Source organism: Sceloporus occidentalis, unplaced genomic scaffold, assembly GCF_023333645.1.
Source record: "Sceloporus occidentalis isolate IW3139 unplaced genomic scaffold, rSceOcc1.0.p SCAF_18, whole genome shotgun sequence".
Lineage (NCBI taxonomy): Eukaryota > Metazoa > Chordata > Lepidosauria > Squamata > Phrynosomatidae > Sceloporus > Sceloporus occidentalis.
In genome coordinates, this window is record NW_028316998.1 from 10,192,501 (window position 1) to 10,200,000 (window position 7,500).

General features: G+C 38.3%; 6 non-coding genes across 6 annotated transcripts; all 6 read right to left on the reverse strand.

Moving 5' to 3' along the window:
* Window positions 1-42: 42 nt before the first annotated feature.
* On the reverse strand, window positions 43-115 carry TRNAT-UGU (transfer RNA threonine (anticodon UGU)). The gene has a single exon. It is a non-coding gene; the product is annotated as a tRNA-Thr (tRNA).
* A 302-nt stretch (window positions 116-417) lies between these two features.
* Window positions 418-490, reverse strand: TRNAT-UGU (transfer RNA threonine (anticodon UGU)). Its single transcript has one exon. It is a non-coding gene; the product is annotated as a tRNA-Thr (tRNA).
* Window positions 491-930: 440 nt separating this feature from the next.
* On the reverse strand, window positions 931-1,003 carry TRNAT-UGU (transfer RNA threonine (anticodon UGU)). Its single transcript has one exon. It is a non-coding gene; the product is annotated as a tRNA-Thr (tRNA).
* A 2,120-nt stretch (window positions 1,004-3,123) lies between these two features.
* On the reverse strand, window positions 3,124-3,196 carry TRNAT-UGU (transfer RNA threonine (anticodon UGU)). Its single transcript has one exon. It is a non-coding gene; the product is annotated as a tRNA-Thr (tRNA).
* Window positions 3,197-3,499: 303 nt separating this feature from the next.
* TRNAT-UGU (transfer RNA threonine (anticodon UGU)) lies at window positions 3,500-3,572 on the reverse strand. The gene has a single exon. It is a non-coding gene; the product is annotated as a tRNA-Thr (tRNA).
* A 733-nt stretch (window positions 3,573-4,305) lies between these two features.
* TRNAT-UGU (transfer RNA threonine (anticodon UGU)) lies at window positions 4,306-4,378 on the reverse strand. Its single transcript has one exon. It is a non-coding gene; the product is annotated as a tRNA-Thr (tRNA).
* Between the last annotated feature and the right edge of the window lie 3,122 nt (window positions 4,379-7,500).

Here is a 7,500-nt window from a genome sequence, read left to right on the forward strand (position 1 = left end):
TCCCACTCAATAGCTTGTGATCTCAAGAAAACGCACTCGCAAAGGCTCCAGTGAGATTTGAACACACGACCCCTGGTTTACAAGACCAGTGCGCTAACCCCTGAGCTATGAAGCCAAGTCTTGTACGAAGTGTCCACGGATTTTTTTTATTTTTTTGTTGTTGATATGTTGCATGTTTACAATGACTAAAATAATATCCTTTATTTATTAAGCACCAACAAATTATGCAGCTCTGTACAAGTTGAATGGGACAGTTAACATACATAACAAATATACACACACATCAGGAGATGAGAACCCTGTCCCTAAACTAGCCATTTGGTGTTATGGTACTTTTATACAAAGTTCTAGTGAGGAATAGTGGGCTTTTGAGAGTCCCACTCAATAGCTTGTGATCTGAAGAAAATGCACTTGCAAAGGCTCCAGTGAAATTTGAACTCACGACCCCTGGTTTACAAGACCAGTGCTCTAACCCCTGAGCTATGAAGCCAAGTCTTGTAAGAGCCCTGTCCCTAAACTAGCCATTTAGTGTTAGACCATAGAATGCTCTCAAGAAAATGCACTTGCAAAGGCTCCAGTGAGATTTGAAATCACGACCCCTGGTTTACAAGACCTGAGCTATGAAGCCAAGTCTTGTAAGATGCGTCCACGGATTTTTTTTATTTTTTTGTTGTTGATATGTTGCATGTTTACAATGACTAAAATAATTTCCTTTATTTATTAAGCACCAACAAATTATGCAGCTCTGTACAAGTTGAATGGGACAGTTAACATACATAACAAATATACACACACATCAGGAGATGAGAACCCTGTCCCTAAACTAGCCATTTGGTGTTATGGTACTTTTATACAAAGTTCTAGTGAGGAATAGTGGGCTTTTGAGAGTCCCACTCAATAGCTTGTGATCTGAAGAAAATGCACTTGCAAAGGCTCCAGTGAAATTTGAACTCACGACCCCTGGTTTACAAGACCAGTGCTCTAACCCCTGAGCTATGAAGCCAAGTCTTGTAAGAGCCCTGTCCCTAAACTAGCCATTTAGTGTTAGACCATAGAATGCTCTCAAGAAAATGCACTTGCAAAGGCTCCAGTGAGATTTGAAATCACGACCCCTGGTTTACAAGACCTGAGCTATGAAGCCAAGTCTTGTAAGATGCGTCCACGGATTTTTTTTATTTTTTTGTTGTTGATATGTTGCATGTTTACAATGACTAAAAAAATATCTTTTATTTATTAAGCACCAACAACTAAACTAGCCATTTAGTGTTATGGTACTTTTATACAAAGTTCTAGTGAGGAATAGTGGGCTTTTGAGAGTCCCACTCAATAGCTTGTGATCTCAAGAAAATGCACTTGCAAAGGCTCCAGTGAGACTTGAACTCACGACCCCTGGTTTACAAGACCCCTGGTTTACAAGACCTGAGCTATGAAGCCAAGTCTTGTAAGAATCGTCCACGGATTTTTTTTATTTTTTTGTTGTTGATATGTTGCATGTTTACAATGACTAAAATAATATCTTTTATTTATTAAGCACCAACAAATTATGCAGCTCTTTACAAGTTAAATGGGACAGTTAACATACATAACAAATATACATTCACATCAGGAGATGAGAACCCTGTCCCTAAACTAGCCATTTGGTGTTATGGTACTTTTATACAATGTTCTAGTGAGGAATAGTGGGCTTTTGAGAGTCCCACTCAATAGCTTGTGATCTCAAGAAAATGCACTTGCAAAGGTTCCAGTGAGACTTGAACTCACGACCCCTGGTTTAAACTAGCCATTTAGTGTTATGGTACTTTTATACAAAGTTCTAGTGAGGAATAGTGGGCTTTTGAGAGTCCCACTCAATAGCTTGTGATCTCAAGAAAATGCACTTGCAAAGGCTCCAGTGAGATTTGAACACACGACCACTGGTTTACAAATCCAGTGCTCTAACCCCTGAGCTATGAAGTCAAGTCTTGTAAGGAGCGTCCATTTAGTGTTATGGTACTTTTATACAAAGTTCTAGTGAGGAATAGTGGGCTTTTGAGAGTCCCACTCAATAGCTTGTGATCTCAAGAAAATGCACTCGCAAAGGTTCCAGTGAGATTTGAACTCACGACCCCTGGTTTAAACTAGCCATTTAGTGTTATGGTACTTTTATACAAAGTTCTAGTGAGGAATAGTGGGCTTTTGAGAGTCCCACTCAATAGCTTGTGATCTCAAGAAAATGCACTCGCAAAGGTTCCAGTGAGATTTGAACTGACGACCCCTGGTTTAAACTAGCCATTTAGTGTTATGGTACTTTTATACAAAGTTCTAGTGAAGAATAGTGGGCTTTTGAGAGTCCCACTCAATAGTTTGTGATCTCAAGAAAATGCACTTGCAAAGGCTCCAGTGAGATTTGAACACACGACCCCTGGTTTACAAGACCCCTGGATTACAAGACCTGAGCTATGAAGCCAAGTCTTGTAAGAAGCGTGCACGGATTTTTTTTATTTTTTTGTTGTTGATATGTTGCATGTTTACAATGACTAAAATAATATCTTTTATTTATTAAGCACCAACAAATTATGCAGCTCTGTACAAGTTAAATGGGACAGTTAACATACATAACAAATATACATTCACATCAGGAGATGAGAACCCTGTCCCTAAACTAGCCATTTGGTGTTATGGTACTTTTATACAAAGTTCTAGTTAGGAATAGTGGGCTTTTGAGAGTCCCACTCAATAGCTTGTGATCTCAAGAAAACGCACTTGCAAAGGCTCCAGTGAGTTTTGAACACACGACCCCTGGTTTACAAGACCAGTGCTCTAACCCCTGAGATATGAAGCCAAGTCTTGTAAGAAGCGTGCACGGATTTTTTTTATTTTTTTGTTGTTGATATGTTGCATGTTTACAATGACTAAAATAATATCTTTTATTTATTAAGCACCAACAAATTATGCAGCTCTGTACAAGTTAAATGGGACAGTTAACATACATAACAAATATACATTCACATCAGGAGATGAGAACCCTGTCCCTAAACTAGCCATTTGGTGTTATGGTACTTTCATACAAAGTTCTAGTTAGGAATAGTGGGCTTTTGAGAGTCCCACTCAATAGCTTGTGATCTCAAGAAAACGCACTTGCAAAGGCTCCAGTGAGTTTTGAACACACAACCCCTGGTTTACAAGACCAGTGCTCTAACCCCTGAGCTATGAAGCCAAGTCTTGTAGAAAGTGTCCACGGATGTTTTTTTATTTTTTTGTTGTTGATATGTTGCATGTTTACAATGACTAAAATAATTTCCTTTATTTATTAAGCACCAACAAATTATGCAGCTCTGTACAAGTTGAATGGGACAGTTAACATACATAACAAATATACACACACATCAGGAGATGAGAACCCTGTCCCTAAACTAGCCATTTGGTGTTATGGTACTTTTATACAAAGTTCTAGTGAGGAATAGTGGGCTTTTGAGAGTCCCACTCAATAGCTTGTGATCTGAAGAAAATGCACTTGCAAAGGCTCCAGTGAGATTTGAACTCACGACCCCTGGTTTACAAGACCAGTGCTCTAACCCCTGAGCTATGAAGCCAAGTCTTGTAAGAGCCCTGTCCCTAAACTAGCCATTTAGTGTTAGACCATAGAATGCTCTCAAGAAAATGCACTTGCAAAGGCTCCAGTGAGATTTGAAATCACGACCCCTGGTTTACAAGACCTGAGCTATGAAGCCAAGTCTTGTAAGACGCGTCCACGGATTTTTTTTATTTTTTTGTTGTTGATATGTTGCATGTTTACAATGACTAAAAAAATATCTTTTATTTATTAAGCACCAACAACTAAACTAGCCATTTAGTGTTATGGTACTTTTATACAAAGTTCTAGTGAGGAATAGTGGGCTTTTGAGAGTCCCACTCAATAGCTTGTGATCTCAAGAAAATGCACTTGCAAAGGCTCCAGTGAGACTTGAACTCACGACCCCTGGTTTACAAGACCCCTGGTTTACAAGACCTGAGCTATGAAGCCAAGTCTTGTAAGAATCGTCCACGGATTTTTTTTATTTTTTTGTTGTTGATATGTTGCATGTTTACAATGACTAAAATAATTTCCTTTATTTATTAAGCACCAACAAATTATGCAGCTCTGTACAAGTTGAATGGGACAGTTAACATACATAACAAATATACACACACATCAGGAGATGAGAACCCTGTCCCTAAACTAGCCATTTGGTGTTATGGTACTTTTATACAAAGTTCTAGTGAGGAATAGTGGGCTTTTGAGAGTCCCACTCAATAGCTTGTGATCTGAAGAAAATGCACTTGCAAAGGCTCCAGTGAGATTTGAACTCACGACCCCTGGTTTACAAGACCAGTGCTCTGACCCCTGAGCTATGAAGCCAAGTCTTGTAAGAGCCCTGTCCCTAAACTAGCCATTTAGTGTTAGACCATAGAATGCTCTCAAGAAAATGCACTTGCAAAGGCTCCAGTGAGATTTGAAATCACGACCCCTGGTTTACAAGACCTGAGCTATGAAGCCAAGTCTTGTAAGACGCGTCCACGGATTTTTTTTATTTTTTTGTTGTTGATATGTTGCATGTTTACAATGACTAAAAAAATATCTTTTATTTATTAAGCACCAACAACTAAACTAGCCATTTAGTGTTATGGTACTTTTATACAAAGTTCTAGTGAGGAATAGTGGGCTTTTGAGAGTCCCACTCAATAGCTTGTGATCTCAAGAAAATGCACTTGCAAAGGCTCCAGTGAGACTTGAACTCACGACCCCTGGTTTACAAGACCCCTGGTTTACAAGACCTGAGCTATGAAGCCAAGTCTTGTAAGAATCGTCCACGGATTTTTTTTATTTTTTTGTTGTTGATATGTTGCATGTTTACAATGACTAAAATAATATCTTTTATTTATTAAGCACCAACAAATTATGCAGCTCTTTACAAGTTAAATGGGACAGTTAACATACATAACAAATATACATTCACATCAGGAGATGAGAACCCTGTCCCTAAACTAGCCATTTGGTGTTATGGTACTTTTATACAAAGTTCTAGTGAGGAATAGTGGGCTTTTGAGAGTCCCACTCAATAGCTTGTGATCTCAAGAAAATGCACTTGCAAAGGTTCCAGTGAGACTTGAACTCACGACCCCTGGTTTAAACTAGCCATTTAGTGTTATGGTACTTTTATACAAAGTTCTAGTGAGGAATAGTGGGCTTTTGAGAGTCCCACTCAATAGCTTGTGATCTCAAGAAAACACACTTGCAAAGGCTCCAGTGAGATTTGAACACACGATCCCTGGTTTACAAGACCAGTGCTCTAACCCCTGAGCTATGAAGACAAGTCTTTTAAGAAGTGTCCACGGATGTTTTTTTATTTTTTTGTTGTTGATATGTTGCATGTTTACAATGACTAAAATAATATCTTTTATTTATTAAGCACCAACAAATATGCAGCTCTGTACAAGTTAAATGTGACAGTTAACATACATAACAAATATACATTCACATCAGGAGATGAGAACCCTGTCCCTAAACTAGCCATTTAGTGTTATGGTACTTTTATACAAAGTTCTAGTGAGGAATAGTGGGCTTTTGAGAGTCCCACTCAATAGCTTGTGATCTCAAGAAAATGCACTTGCAAAGGCTCCAGTGAGATTTGAACACACGACCCCTGGTTTACAAGACCATTGCTCTAACACCTGAGATATGAAGCCAAGTCTAGTAGGAAGCGTCCACGGAATTTTTTTATTTTTTTGTTGTTGATATGTTGCATGTTTACAATGACTAAAATAATATCTTTTATTTATTAAGCACCAACAAATTATGCAGCTCCGTACAAGTTAAATGGGACAGTTAACATACATAACAAATATACATTCACATTAGGAGATGAGAACCCTGTCCCTAAACTAGCCATTTAGTGTTATGGTACTTTTATACAAAGTTCTAGTGAGGAATGGTGGGCTTTTGTGATCTCAAGAAAATGCACTTGCAAAGGCTCCAGTGAGATTTGAACTCACGACCCCTGGTTTACAAGACCCCTGGTTTACAAGACCTGAGCTATGAAGCCAAGTCTTGTAAGACGCGTCCACGGATTTTTGTTATTTTTTTGCTGTTGATATGTTGCATGTTTACAATGACTAAAATAATATCTTTTATTTATTAAGCACCAACAACTAAACTAGCCATTTAGTGTTATGGTACTTTTATACAAAGTTCTAGTGAGGAATAGTGGGCTTTTGAGAGTCCCAATCAATAGCTTGTGATCTCAAGAAAACGCACTCGCAAAGGTTCCAGTGAGATTTGAACTCACGACCCCTGGTTTAAACTAGCCATTTAGTGTTATGGTACTTTTATACAAAGTTCTAGTGAGGAATAGGGGGCTTTTGAGAGTCCCACTCAATAGCTTGTGATCTCAAGAAAATGCACTTGCAAAGGCTCCAGTGAGATTTGAACTCACGACCCCTGGTTTACAAGACCCCTGGTTTACAAGACCTGAGTTATGAAGCCAAGTCTTGTAAGACGCGTCCACAGATTTTTTTTATTTTTTTGTTGTTGATATGTTGCATGTTTACAATGACTAAAATAATATCTTTTATTTATTAAGCACCAACAACTAAACTAGCCATTTAGTGTTATGGTACTTTTATACAAAGTTGTAGTGAGGAATAGTGGGCTTTTGAGAGTCCCACTCAATAGCTTGTGATCTCAAGAAAACGCACTCGCAAAGGTTCCAGTGAGATTTGAACTCATGAACCCTGGTTTACAAGACCCGAGCTATGAAGCCAAGTCTTGTAAGAAGCGTCCACGGATTTTTTTTATTTTTTTGTTGTTGATATGTTGCATGTTTACAATGACTAAAATAATATCTTTTATTTATTAAGCACCAACAAATTATGCAGCTCTGTACAAGTTAAATGGGACAGTTAACATACATAACAAATATACATTCACATCAGGAGATGAGAACCCTGTCCCTAAACTAGCCATTTGGTGTTATGGTACTTTTATACAAAGTTCTAGTGAGGAATAGTGGGCTTTTGAGAGTCCCACTCAATAGCTTGTGATCTGAAGAAAATGCACTTGCAAAGGCTCCAGTGAGATTTGAACACACGACCCCTGGTTTACAAGACCATTGCTCTAACCTCTGAGATATGAATCCAAGTCTTGTAAGAAGCGTCCACGGAATTTTTTTATTTTTTTGTCGTTGATATGTTGCATGTTTACAATGACTAAAATAATATCTTTTATTTATTAAGCACCAACAAATTATGCAGCTCTGTACAAGTTGAATGGGACAGTTAACATACATAACAAATATACACATGCATCAGGAGATGAGAACCCTGTCCCTAAACTAGCCATTTAGTGTTATGGTACTTTTATACAAAGTTCTAGTGAGGAATAGTGGGCTTTTGAGAGTCCCACTCAATAGCTTGTGATCTCAAGAAAATGCACTTGCAAAGGCTCCAGTGAGATTTGAACACACGACCCCTGGTTTACAAGAC